The sequence below is a fragment of the Phasianus colchicus genome, chromosome 11 (assembly GCF_987193195.1).
Source record: "Phasianus colchicus chromosome 11, bPhaCol1.hap1.1, whole genome shotgun sequence".
Taxonomy (NCBI): domain Eukaryota; kingdom Metazoa; phylum Chordata; class Aves; order Galliformes; family Phasianidae; genus Phasianus; species Phasianus colchicus.
In genome coordinates, this window is record NC_143446.1 from 16,361,859 (window position 1) to 16,375,584 (window position 13,726).

General features: G+C 46.1%; 1 protein-coding gene across 1 annotated transcript in view; it reads right to left on the minus strand.

The window, feature by feature from the left end:
- The window catches only part of FRMD4B (FERM domain containing 4B), a 106,042-nt gene extending 98,824 nt beyond the window's left edge, over positions 1-7,218 (minus strand). Inside the window, exon 1 of the mRNA XM_090148419.1 lies at positions 6,985-7,218. The gene's annotated coding sequence lies outside the window, so the exon portion shown is untranslated. The remainder of the gene's footprint in view (positions 1-6,984) is intronic.
- Positions 7,219-13,726: the final 6,508 nt, after the last annotated feature.

The following is a 13,726-nucleotide window of genomic DNA, read 5'->3' on the forward strand; positions in this document are numbered from 1 at the left end:
GCTTCTAAATGAAGTTGATTTCAACACAGTTTAAACCTCTTCATAGGCAATTGGAGTCAAATTGAATCAAGGCTGCTGCACTTTCCACAGAGGAAGGAGGAGGATTTACTCAAGTAGGAAGCTCTAGACTTTAAAACTCTCCAGGGGGGATGGAGACTGATGGGGAAGGTGACAACACATGTCAGCAGGATTCTGTGCTGAGAACCTGCAGTGAGGGCTGGAGGAAGAGCGAGGCAAGAGGAAGCGCACCAAGAACAATACAGGGAAAGGGGCTATTCTAGGAGAGGGGAGGAAGCAGGGGAAGCCAGGAAGGCAGCCACGGGTAACACAAGCAGAGGAAGCCAACGGCAGGAACGTATTTCTGTCCAAATGTGCCCGTACACAGGCTAACGAGCCATGTGCCGGGCATAAACACAAGGCTGCGACTCCTTTCTCTTAAAAGGAAGGACAGGCACGGAGCAATGCAGAATGACAGCGCAGCGTGTCCCATCCCGCTCCGCAGACTGTAAGTTAGCGTGGGAATATTTCTCAGACCACAAGCCAACAAACGGCACTCATTGTCTGGCAGCGAGTAAATATTTGCTAGCAGCTAAGCCGAGAGTGAAACTGTGGCAGCGACACTAGATTTTTCACCACTCTCGGTGAGGAACCCAATTCTCCCGAGCCATTCCAGATGTGCATCCCGCGACCCATCACCGCCGGGATCCATCACTCCACCGGGATCCAGCGCTCCACGCAACGCCGAACTCCGGCTGCGGGAGGGATGCCTTCCCGCATCTCTTGCCCGGCTCCGACCGGGCGTGGCCGTGGGGCAGCCCCACGCACGGGGATCCGCAACCCCGCGGTGGCATCGCTCCGCACCGCGCCCCGTGCAGCCGCCGCCTCAGCTCCGCTCCGATGGTCTCCGCTGGGCACCCACCGCCCCGCTCGCCGCCCGCCCGCCCGCCCTTACCTTGGCTCCGGCGGGGCTCAGCGCACGGGGGCGGCCGGAGGAGCCCAGCCCGGCCCCGCCGCTCCCCTCGCATCCACAGCCGGGCCGCCCTCCCTCCTTGCGGCGACTGCTACCGGGGGCCGGGCTTAGCGCCGAGCCCTCCGCCCCCGCCGTGGGGTTGGTGGGTGCTGGAGGGGGCCGGATCCGGCCCGGAGCCGCAGCCGATGCTCAGGGCATGGTTACGGCCCCGCCCGCACAAAGCCCCGCCGCCCCCAAGCACGGCCCCGCTCTCAGCCCCTAGGGGTCACCCCTCACCCCGCCGCCGTACCCCTTTTCCAGCAGACGTGCCACCTCTTGGCTGCACGGCTTTCCGAAGGACAATGGGATTTGCTTAAATCCAGCCGTATCGGTTCAGTAGGGCCCTTTGTCATCCTGGCGGTGCGAGACAATGAGACGTGCCACACTGTGCTGGTGATACAGCTTCTCATCACCCAATGGAAATTTGCTGTCCAAAGTGCAGTAAATGCTGTTTGGGGGATGTCGGATAACCTGTAGGGCTGACTAATAGGCCAGAAAGCAGGCTTTGCCTTGGAAAGGAGCAGCACCACAGCATGATTCTAAGTCCTACCTATTCTACAAAAGAAACCATTGCAACTAAAGAGTAACATTTTTGGTGAAGAATTAACACCAATATTTAATCACAAAGGAGCATGCAACTGTTTCGCCAGAAACATCACAAATCACTGCGAGTTCACTGAGACAAAACAAAGAGGATCTCAAGATGCTCCTAGGGAAATCTGGCCAATTTCACCTTAGAATTCACCTCTAGTACAAAACAACAGTGATTAATCCCAATTTCCCACTGGTCACACTTACAGACTGCAGTACCCAGCTACATGATGCCTAGCTAAAGTGGAGGAACAAAACACAGCTTGCATGGCTTGCAGCTTTTGCATATATTCCCATCTACACTCACACAGAGTACTCCTCAGCTCTACTGCATCCATTCCAGGTCTGTAGTGATCTGCTCGTGCTCTCCTGGTACACACTGCACCAGTCATGCTGGTGCTGCTCACCCACCTCGTTCTCTACTCAGTTCTCCATACACCTGAAGGTTTCCTTGTCTGGTTCTTACCAGCAATTCCTTCTCTTCCTCCAGAGACCCAGAAGTGCTCCAAGATGCATTTCCTGTTGCCATGAATGTGGCAACACCTAACTTTCCCTCTCCAAGCAGCCATGAGCTGAGGTGATACACAAACAACTCAGGGTCATCCGTTTTTACACATCACCATCCACAGCTTTCTTCTTCCTTATACCCTGCACCTCCACATTTACCACTACATCAGCAGCCTCATCCCAACCCAATTTGCAGACAACCACCAGCCCCAATAGGCTCCATACTGGGAAACATGCACAACCACTGCTTGTACAGTCTCCCTAAAAAGATTATTCACAAAGAATTCCTACCCTATTTATTTCAGCCGGTTGAGTTTAGCACACCCACCTTTCCACATGCAGTGCTTCATTAGGGGAAATTACATTGATATTTTGATGTGATGTATGCATCCATTTGCCTTCCACAAATAATCCTAAATCAACATCTAGGGACAGTAGTGAGCTCCCTTTGAAGAAAGAAGGTCAGCCAATACTTATAGTAGGTGGAATAAATGCTATTTATCTGCTTTATAGCTGTATTATAATGAAATCAAAGGCTTGCAGGGGACAAACAAGTGTAAGCAGAAAGCAAGTAATAGCAGTGCATGACAGCAGAGAAGACCTGTTGTGATGAAGGCTGGCAGGGAGAAGTTCTTCAGCCATTCAGCCCCTCCCAGCTTTGCACTTGATCCCTAGGGGTTGGGCAGTCTGTAACAAAACTCTGAATTCCTACCACCAGAACGTTCTATTTTGGGTATCAGCCTCATAAGTATCTAAAGTCTATGAGTTAAATATCTAAAGCAGATTGGGTTAAAGATCTCAGGAAAAAAAATTACTCAGTCTGTGCTTCTTTCCTCATTTGGAGGGCAGACTGTGGCACTGACCACAGCTTTTTGCAGAATCCTTTTATAGCAAAGAGGAATATTAATGTTTTAAAATGTACTTTGCCTCTCTTCTGAGATCTGTCAGGGATGTTAATCTGTACAAACTGCCAGAGCGAGTAACATTTATTATTCAGGATGAAGAGCACTGTGCCAGACTAAATGGACTTCTAGTCTAACTCATTGCAGCAGTATTTTGGGAGACGCCACCACAGACACAGGCTGTTTGTGGAGTCTGGCACTGACATTATACACTGATCCTAACATGAGCATCCCTGGAGCGATGGCAGGACAGACTTCAGGCTGTATTTCATGCCCTCTGCACAGCTGCTCTTCATCCAGCTGTGCCAGCTGCACCTGCCCAGGCTTTGGGTAAAAGCTGAAGTACAGGCTGAGGCCAAAACCCCTTTCCCAGGTTCTTCAAGAGGATGAAAAAGATGATCTGCCCAGCAATAAACCACTTGACATGGCTGGAGGTTCCTTCCCTGCAGTTCAGCTGGCAGAACAGAGCAAAGTCAGCCAGCTTAGCTTAAAAACCTTTGGTTGCTGCATCCAGCTAAGCTGGCTGATTTGGTGCTGGAACAGGAAACTCCAGAAAAGAACGATGGCAAACCACTTGGAAGCAATTCAGAATCATTTTGCAAGCAGGTGGTGGAGGTTCAGACGTGCCTAAACCTCTGCAGTGTGGGCACTCAGTACGTCAGAAACAATCCGAGATGGACCACAGTCAATGCCAAACCCCTACAGTCTGCTCACATTAGCTCTAGAAGTGCCACAAGTCAGCTGCTGGGTGTCAAATATAAACCAGAATGTGCCAGGCAGTTTTATACATAAAGGGTGGTCAGTTCTGAGAAACAACTGGGATGCTCCTGTGTGAAATGGTTCCTCAGTTATAAGTTCTCCCCTTTCAGAACACCTCAGGTGAGCTGGACTGAAATATCTTGACAACAAACATTCCTCCTGTGCCCATGCAAAGCAGCTTCCCATGTGGTTACACTGATTTTGCTATGTGAGGTCTGACATAGCCCACAGCCTGTGGGGCTCTGTAGGTTTATCTCATGAGCAGAGCCTTCCTCCAGGAGAAAAGGAAGCTGTAGTCCCTCCTCTCTTTCCTGCTTCCTCTCTTCCTTCCTTTGCTTCCCAGAGCAGCCTGGGGTCTGAGCCTCATCACAGCCTTTCACTAGGCAGCATCTCTTTGTACAGCTTGGAGTGTGTGTTTTTAATGAAGGGGAGGACAAGGGCTTGCTGGCCTTCCTGTATCTGATTTCAGACTCATCTCAAGTGTGCCTTATATGTTGAATAGTCATCTTTGGTGTATTTTTAGAATAGGAAATGAGGTAAATAAAAATGTGAGTCAAATGATGTAATTTACCTTAACTGCCAAAACACACAAACCATTGTTATAAAAATACAACAGCAGACCTGTGTCCTGAGAAACTCCTAGAAAAGCAATTTCTAGATGCCAGGATTGAAGTCCAAGGTTCACATTCAGCAGATACATTCAAACATACTCAACTTCAGCTTTTAGTGGGGCTCCTGGGGTATCACTGGGGCACCAGCAAGCTCCAGATGTAAGCAGCCTGCTTGTGTCAGCCAATGTTATAAAGCCTGGCTATGTTAAAATGCCTCCCTCCACCTCTACATCACCACACAACCTGGAAATCAATACAGTTTTACTTAAACAGGCAAAAAATAAGGTTCCTAATTAAGTCCCACAGTAAATCTCTTAAATACTGCTGCACAATCTTCAGCTTTCCTTCAACCACATTTCAAACATGTTTGTGAGCTGGTATTCTTCTAAAATACTATAAAGGCAATTCGAAATGGTAATGATTGTAAAATCCATTTGTATTAATTTGCTCTTTTCTACATATAGGAATCTGATGCTTATACATGCCAGTTTCAGGCAGCTCTCAGCCACAGAACAGAGCCAAGCAATCACACCAGAAGCTGCACAAAACAGGACCCCATATGGTTGGACTGTAGTTTCAGTAAAGACTTTCCTCATCTTCAAAGACATTTAACTGGAGTCTGATGTCCACCTTTTCTCTCTCCCAGAGGCCAAATTTTATTAAATTTACGGCCAGAATTGCATTCTTCACCCCTGGTGAGATTTGGTGATAGAACTCCACTTTTCTGTTCTTCATCTAGGTTAACTTCACTGCCAACTTAAAGGCCCTGAAATTAGATGAGTGAAGCTGAGCTTTACTCAGGTTATCTCCCTGCACCTCTGCTTCAAGCTGGCTCTTATCTATTCCACCTCCCCATATGGTTCACTTTGATGAGATGCTGTCTCCTACACACAGACTGACACAATAAACAAGCTCAGATTGTGGATGAAACATGCAGCAGGAGTTGAAAGAGGTTTCAAATATTTTTCTCTTTCTAATTTTCCCCAGTGTTCTTATACATGAGGCAGTTTCACAGGCTAACAGCAGGGCAAGAAATAAACATCCAGGTGCTATATGTCCTCTCGAAGGCTTATTCATGCTCAGTAACAAGAGAAAACAAGCTGAAGGCACACACGTTTTTCCTTATCACAAAAACTAAGTTCTCTCAGAACTGATGGCAATTTCCTTGGCTGATAGCACAGTCTGCTGGGCTTTTATTGCATTTCATGTCCTGATTCATTATGAACCGCATCTATAGTTTCCGTAGAATTAAAGGTGCTACAGACTCCAGAGTAACTCATCACAATCATTCAGTTCAACTGCCTTGCACTCCGCAGGCAGTGGAGCCAACACCAGGGATTGCTGCAACTCAGTCTCCTAACAACTGCTGATCAAGAACATGTCTTCTTTTCAGAAGAAACACACTCATCTAGGTCTGTAGCATCATTAATGATGGAAGTGACCCTGTTCACCACATTTTTTTGTATCTCTCTACACTCATCCAATAATTTTTCTCCCTGAGCAAGGCCCATCAAACTTTGATGCACCAGGAGAAGGGCTACTTGTACTTATTTCTGTCCTCCTATATCAGGAGAAGAGCTGGAGGCTACTTTCCTTGTAACCCCAACCACATTTGACAGCCATGAACCAGAAGTACAGCTTCTCTGCTAGATGTCATTCATATCTTAATGGCTACATGGGAGTTTGATGTGAGGGCTTTTTGTTTTGCTTCCTGACCAGCCAGTCTAGTGACACACATTAAGATGGAAAATAGCATAACACTGGAGGCATTTAACCAGCTAAAAATACCATGGGAGGGTCAACGGACATAATTCTGGCAAACAAGGTCCCATTTGTTGGATCCTGTTTATTTGATCATAAGAGGTGAAACTGCTCCAAAGGCTACATTCCAATTCTGCTATGCTGGTGTCAAGGAGAAATAATGACATTCAGCCCATAAGCTTTGCTGCACCTCCTCACCAATGCAGCCAAGATCAGACACTGAGCCATCCAAAGTGAAGTTACTGACCTCCCATTAATGCTCTCAGCCTCCAGAGTGCCCTTCATGGATACAGTGAAACATGGTAAAAGGGTGAATTATCCAATTATACTCATTGAGAGCCTTGGCCTCTCCCTGCATCAGGAATGGGAGCCTACAAACATGTCACCACGAGACTCATCTGTGATTCAAACGAGAAAGTCATGTAGTTCCATGAAATTTAAACCTTGGGTTAAATGTTCTAAAAAAAACCAACCAAACAAACAAACAAAAAAAAAACCAGCAGGAATGAGCATAGCAAAGCTCATCATCAAGGATAATAGAAATGATCATGGCAAAACTCATCATCAAAGCCATATTTTAATAGCATATTTACCTTGTGATTCAAAACACTTGCATGGTAACTACATCCCAGTGAAAATACATCAGTATAAATCTCACTAAAGACTCTGCTAGTCGCAAGCTTGGCTTAACTCCATCACATCTCCAATCTCTGCTCAGTAGCCACAAATTCATCCTCAAAACCTCATTTCTACATTGTGATAATAGCAAAACTACTGCATAGGGCATAAAGAACAGGTGAGAAAAACATTTGCCACGGAGAAACAGAACATAAGTTGATCTTACCTTTAGCAGCGCAACCACACAGGAGATGGGCCAGCTGTACCCAAAAGGTCAGGGACTCAGCAGGCAAGGCTTGGCTTTCTGTACCTGAGCTAAGAAGACCCAAAGGTGGTGGCCAGCTTCAGCCAGGAGTCTGTGCTACCAGGGTGATCCATAGAGAACATGCCCACAGTCAGGCAGATAGCTCAGCCTGTGGGTCAGCAAGGCTCACAGCCAGACACAGACAGGGCTTGTGCTCCTCCAACCTAGCTCAAAAAAGGGCTGGGGGACCTTCCCCTAACCTTAAATGGGCTCCATGAGAGTGGGAGGAGACCCAGGTGAGGGCCATATTAGGACTTAGCAGGAGGTCAGGACCCTACCAGCAACCCCTTCAGATCTGCTCCTGATAATGTTATACAGCTGTTTTAAGAATTGTTCCATAGTCAGAATAAAGCCTGCACTTTCTGCAAATGTTCATCTCCACAGCATGATAGCTTTCATGTTTAAGGTGGTCAGAAAAGGCAGGGAGGGTTTAGATGATACCAAAGGTGTCTGTGTCTGAGGGATGGAGGGAGACAAGAGGCCACATCAAATAAATATCCTATAAGCCACTGATGGGTTTCAAGCATTTGGCTTCATGCAGTGTAACTGCCTCATAGAGTAAAGGCTTTACAACAAGACTGCATAACAAGCAGTATGCCTGGTTTTCTTCTTGTATTTAAGTTTAAAACCAGAGGAAAGGGGATTCTGCAGCCTGCGGAGAGTAGCACAGAAGGCTGAGTTCATTTGATTTTTATGACTAGAAGGGCCCCAGCCTTAACATCTGTTTGTACTGTGCAAACAAACAAACAAAATCTCTCATTAGGCTGCAGTAAGTAGGAGCTTCCAGAAGCTATCCACAAGCAGCTGCCTCATGGAAACCCAAGCAACCCAGGCTCCTGCACAAGCTGCTGCAAATCCCACCTGGATCATTAGGAAAAGATGAAGCACCATCAGTAGAAAAACTGGTCTGCAAAGGCATATCACATCCCAGAGCAGCAAGGCTTTAATTACCAGATGCTAATCAACACAGCAAACAAATTGTCACTGGGGCCTTGACAGTTTCCCCTGCCCTTCTCTACCTGCACCAAAGTAGATCAAAGGAACAAAAGTGGAGCGGCAACAGGCTGCTCTTTGTTTTGGGGGTACAGCTGAACAAAAAGGAATTAAATCAGCTTTATTTCTTAGGTATACTTAACACGTTTTAGCTTAGATGACGATTTCATGGGAGAAGATTAGAGCAGTTTGAGTCATGCTTAATGACGGCCAGCTAAGATCTACATTTTCTGCCTTCTTAAAGTGTAGAAGATTCCCAATTCTGATGTTCTTCACTATTCAAATTGCTGACTAAACACTGCAACCTGTATACCACCTTAATACCATTTTTCCCCATTAATGACTGTATACTTTCCAGATCTGAAATTATTGTATCTTAATTTAAACTGCAAGTTGATTTTTATTCACTGAAACAAGCAGATAATCCACAAGAGCCTATGCTTAAAAATTACTATTAGAGTCAGCACAGCCAATGCAGATGGCTGTATGTGAAGGATAATCTCTGCACGGGTTTCATCCATGGTGACTACAGCACAGTCACACAGCATCCACTCCCATAGGAACCCGCAGGTCACGTGGTTTTAAGAGGCATAAATAAACAAATGGACACGTAAACACACTGAATTGGATACCCAGTCTGGCAGCAGATTAAGTCAAGAAGGAATATTAAGTTGTTTGGGTTCCTATTTAAAAATAAATAAATTGAATCTCCCCATCAATCTGCTTAATGTCAGTCAGATTGACATTAAGCAGTTAAGTAGTGACTTAACCTTACAGGGTAGATTTCTTCCTAATGGCACAGAGGTCACATCACGCTTGGAAGATGACAAGTGAATTTTTTAATTTCCTCTCCTGCCATGGATCAGCAATGTGTTTGTGAGGAAGTGGAGGTGCTCCTTGTTTTTCTATTTCGGATGCTCTGGGGCCATTCAGAGTAAAAACAATGCTGTCACAAAGCACCATGGTGCTGTAAATATTTCCACTCAAGGAGAAAGTCACCTCGAAGGCAGAAGAGTATAATGGGGGCTACATCCAGCTGGTCACTTGGCAGTTATCATGCTTGGGAAACCATTCTTACCAGGTTCTCAAATTGCACAGCCTCACTGGCCCTATGAGTGCCTCCAGAACCCAATATGCAAAATGATTGTGTGCTATTACAGCCAGCTTCACTGCATCATATTTTATTGCGTTGGTTTCTCTCTCCATTTCTTATACAGAGCTTAAATTGGTTCGCACAGCTGAGCTTCCCTGCAAGAGGTGATTTTTCACTTTGCGTTCAGATGTCACACAAACACTGCCTGCACCTGCGCCTGCCTGGGCTTAACCCTTGGGGTCCCCAGCTCTTCCCAAGGCTGAGCATCCCTTTGCTATTTGCTTGCCATGCCATGCAAGATGAACACATGCAGTGGGTACTTCATGTGCTTCCTCATTACTTTCGCTCTCCTTCATCTCTACTCACACCTGAAATGAATAAGCACTGAGCCCAAAGTGGAAGTTTGGTAATGTTTATTATGGTATTTAAACAATTTGTTTCCTGGGGCACAATTTTCTAATTCTGTGACATGAGTATTTTTTTCTTCATTTCTGTTGACAGCTCTGTCCACAAAATCAAACCACCTCAAGATACATTACACACAGATACATTTTCTTTTGTTGATGACAGCTGATGGTCAAAAAAAAAAAAAAAAAAAATTAAGAGATCATCACAATCCAACAGAATCCGTTAACATACTTAATGTATGGTACTGGCATGAGGCTGGCTGGATGCCCTCAGTGCCTGCCAGGACAAGTGCCAAGATAGTTGTGCCATCCAAACTGTCTTCTCAGCTGTGCTAATATTCTCTGGCAATGAACCTGGTTTGGATATATCTGCCCCCAGGGGATCTGAGCTCCATCTGACAGTGGGCTCATTCAGGGAGTGATAGGAACCTGCTGTCCTGCAAGTTCTGCCAACCCACTGCCCTTCACCAGCATTGGGCACTGACAGCACAGCTGCAGTGAAGGCACTGGAGACATGCTCACATAGAGGGTTTTCCAGTGTGTTTACCACTGCTCCAAATGTTAAGAGTTTGAATTAGTGAGCCTCTAAATTGCTCTGGTCTGCAGGGAACATCACAGGGAAGATACTGCATAGTATTAGATGACAGAGCAGAGAACTGTGGGGAGAGGTCAGAAGACAAGTTGGTGGGAAGGGGGACATTTTAGGCCCAGCAGAAACAGAAGTCTTACTCATAAAAAAAAAAAAAAAAGAACAATTTATGACCAGAACCGACTAAATTGGAGAAGTGTACACAACTGCAGCATCACACTGATTTCCTTCCTAAGAACCCTAAACATGATACCCACTGTGGTGTTTCCTGGGGCTTTTTTCAGTTAGTGCTCAAACCTTTGGTGCTTTCATACAAAGCTCTTATTTTTGCATCTCTGAAAATCTTTTGCATATTTCATTTGAGTTTTTCCTCTCCAAAGTGCAGTGGCCCAACTGTAAATACTTCAGAAGTGCACCAAACTGGAGAGCGCAATGGGAAACAGAGGTGTGGGAGCTGTGCTGGCTGTACAGCCCCACACTGCTCATCCATCACAGAGCATCTGCTGGTGGTCCTGCAGCGAGCGCTCCTGCTCCCAGTGCTGTTTCTGTGCCAATGACTGGAGAAGGGGCTGAGAAATGCAAAAATCCCATTGCTGTGCATATTCATGTGAAGCCTTAAGAATGCTTGGTGTGTTTGTGTGCACACGGTGTTTGTTTCTTGCTGAACACACTGGCAAATGACTGGAGAAAGTACTCTCTGATGTTACTGCCATTGCACCCAGGAGTTATACCCAGAAGGAGCGCAACCTCTGCCCCAAGAAACTCATGTGCTAATGCAGGAAACAAGAATCAGATGAGAAAGCTCAGGCAAAAGAGAAGCTTTAGTGGTGATGGTGATGGCAGAATGACCAGTGGGATCACATTGCATGCAGACCTGGTCACTCTGAGTGGTGTTATTGGGCAGCTGGCTGTGCAGCTGGGAGAAGGCTCAGGGACGTTGGTTGGAGAAGTGGGTAGCAAAAGCTGCAGAGCCAGCTTGGGGGGGCTGAGTGAGACAGCACAGCTGTGGCATCACAGCAACAGAAGTCAGAGTTCCACCCGGCCAGCAGGTCTGCTCCTGCAATCTGTGCAGCCGGTCAGAAAAGGCTGAAATTTGAATTTCAAATGTCAGACATGCACAGTGACTCGGTCACCAGGAAATTACAGAGCGAGAAGCATTTGTGAAAATCATTTGGTAGTGTTTGAACAATTGCTGTGCAACATTTGGGTAAGAGCTCAACCTGTCCTTTGGCAGTTTGCAGGTGGAAAGGAATGAATTAATTATTCTCTGGGATTTCGTTTTTTACTGTTTCACTGCAATTCCAAACCACTTCTTTTTGTTTCTCATCTTAACAAAAGAAATATGGTTCTGAGCTAATGCAGCTAGGAAATGTGTTCAGTGATAAATCTCTTCTGTTGAGAACTATATGATGTGTCTTCTATTACTGAGTCTTTGGTGAATGAAGAACTTTTGCTTCCCTGTCCCTGCAGACATCAGGCAGGAGTTAGCCTGGGATGTTTTGGTTTCGAGCTTAGCAAATCAGGGATTCATTTCTCTTTCTACACCCACAAAACAAAACCCATCTAACACCTTCTTACTGTAAAAATTCAATTATTTACAATGTCTTGAAGGTAGCAAAGCAATAACAAAGAGCAGAACATCAACCAATGCGAGGTGGAAATTTCCATCAGCAAGGTTCCCTCGGACAGCCGGGACGTGATGTGTGGCTGGCTGAATAAATACAGTGAAAGCTCTCGACTTGCATGCTTGAGGAGCCGAATTGCCCCCTTCTCCCCCTTCCCTCTCTCCCCACTGTACTTGATACGTGTTTGATTTCAAAGGTCCTGCAGGGCCTGGCCTCTGGCACCGTGACTGAAATGAAATGTTCTGGTCAGAATGGAGCAGAGGGGATGGGGATAAAGCCCACGGGTTGCACCGACTCCCAGGCTGTCACTGCTCCACCGTGACGGACGGACGCGGACAGCTAATTAACAGTAGACGCAAATAATTAACGTCTGTGAAGCCAGACAGCTTTGCCTCAGGACCTCAAGGAGCGGAGCAGCCTGCGGCTGCGTGACAAATGCTGCTTTCCAGCAGCCAGAGCACTGTGGAGGGCAGTTATTGCCACTGTGCTTGTGATGGGCGTGGGGATTTCACCCACTGCAAATACCAGCATGATATTTTAGTTATGTAGATGCTGATGCTGTTTTAATGGTGGAAACCAGTGCTGCCTTCTTTATTTCTCTCTATTATTAATTGTGACAAAAGACGCCCTGTTGAAAGGCTCTGGCGATACAAGGCCTGCCCCAACCCCTCCTTCCCATGAAGGCAATTCAAGACCTGACCAACATGTTTGCATCAAAATGAATGGCTCACCATTCCTAAAGAGGGACACCGACACAAGGCTGGGTAGTGTTAAGGCCACATGATGGTTCTGTGGGGCAGCAATTCCTTCCCATCACCACTTTGCTGCGGGGAACCCGTGGTTGCTCCCCAAAAGCCAAGTATGGGCCCTCAATGGCTGCCATGGCACACTGCTGACCTCTGTGTTCTGCACATCCCACTGCCTCAGCAGACGGGCCTTCAGCCTTTGCGGCTTTTATGGTGCCATACTTCACCGAGAAATTTAAATAAATTACAGCCTTGTAAGGCAGAGAATGTTTAGGTTTGATGTTAGATAAAGGTGAAGTTATGTCCTTAAAGCTTTATTAATCAATATGGATACACAAGCTGTCAGTGGGAGGGCACACGGCAGGCACCAGAGGTCGGAGATGTGGGTTCAGCACTCCATTAAGCTATTTATCCTTAAACTGGCTGGGATCTGTGCATTGCGGGGAGGAGGAATGTTTTTCCCCTCACTTCAATAGGCAGAATAGGACTGTGATGAAGCTGACTTTGCTGCTCGATTGTCTTCCTCCAGTGCAAAGCAACAGGGCTTTCAGCTGGGCTGGTAAATGACACCCCTAAATCTTAACTGCATGGCAGTTCTGTTGGAGTACAAATTGCTCTTTGCGTGTTCCATGATGATATAATGCAGAAAAGTGAATTTTCATTAGTTTGCAAATAGCTTGTAAGACCAGAGAAATAAATATGCTTTTCTCACGCACTGAATACTTGGAATATTTGCATATTTTGGTAATGACGATATTTTTATGTTCTGTATCTTTACTTGTGGCTATAAATCCATAACACAGCTCAAGGTTTAATTTCCCCCAAAATGAGAAGTGCTTCAGTTTTTCTGAGTTATGGTTGCACACCTGCAATTCATTAAGCAACCCAACCGACTCATTTTGCATTTTGTAGCCACCGTCTTTGCATGACCTTCTCGGTCTGATGGCTCAAACATGTTTAATAAATTATCAGAGGAGATTACATGACTGGGAGAGGAGCCTGGTAATTAGTTCAAAGAGAGCTTAGAATTGGGTGGTTTGGAGTCTGCTGAAATCAAGGGGGGAAAGTTATCAGTGAAACTCCATCAGAGGAAGGGAAGGCACAGATGAAATGAAGACCCAGAATATATTCAGATTTAACAGTGAGTCTGGAATGGCTGCAGTTCATAACTCTTTCTGTGGATTTCTGTTGTCAGATGCTCCAAGGACCTG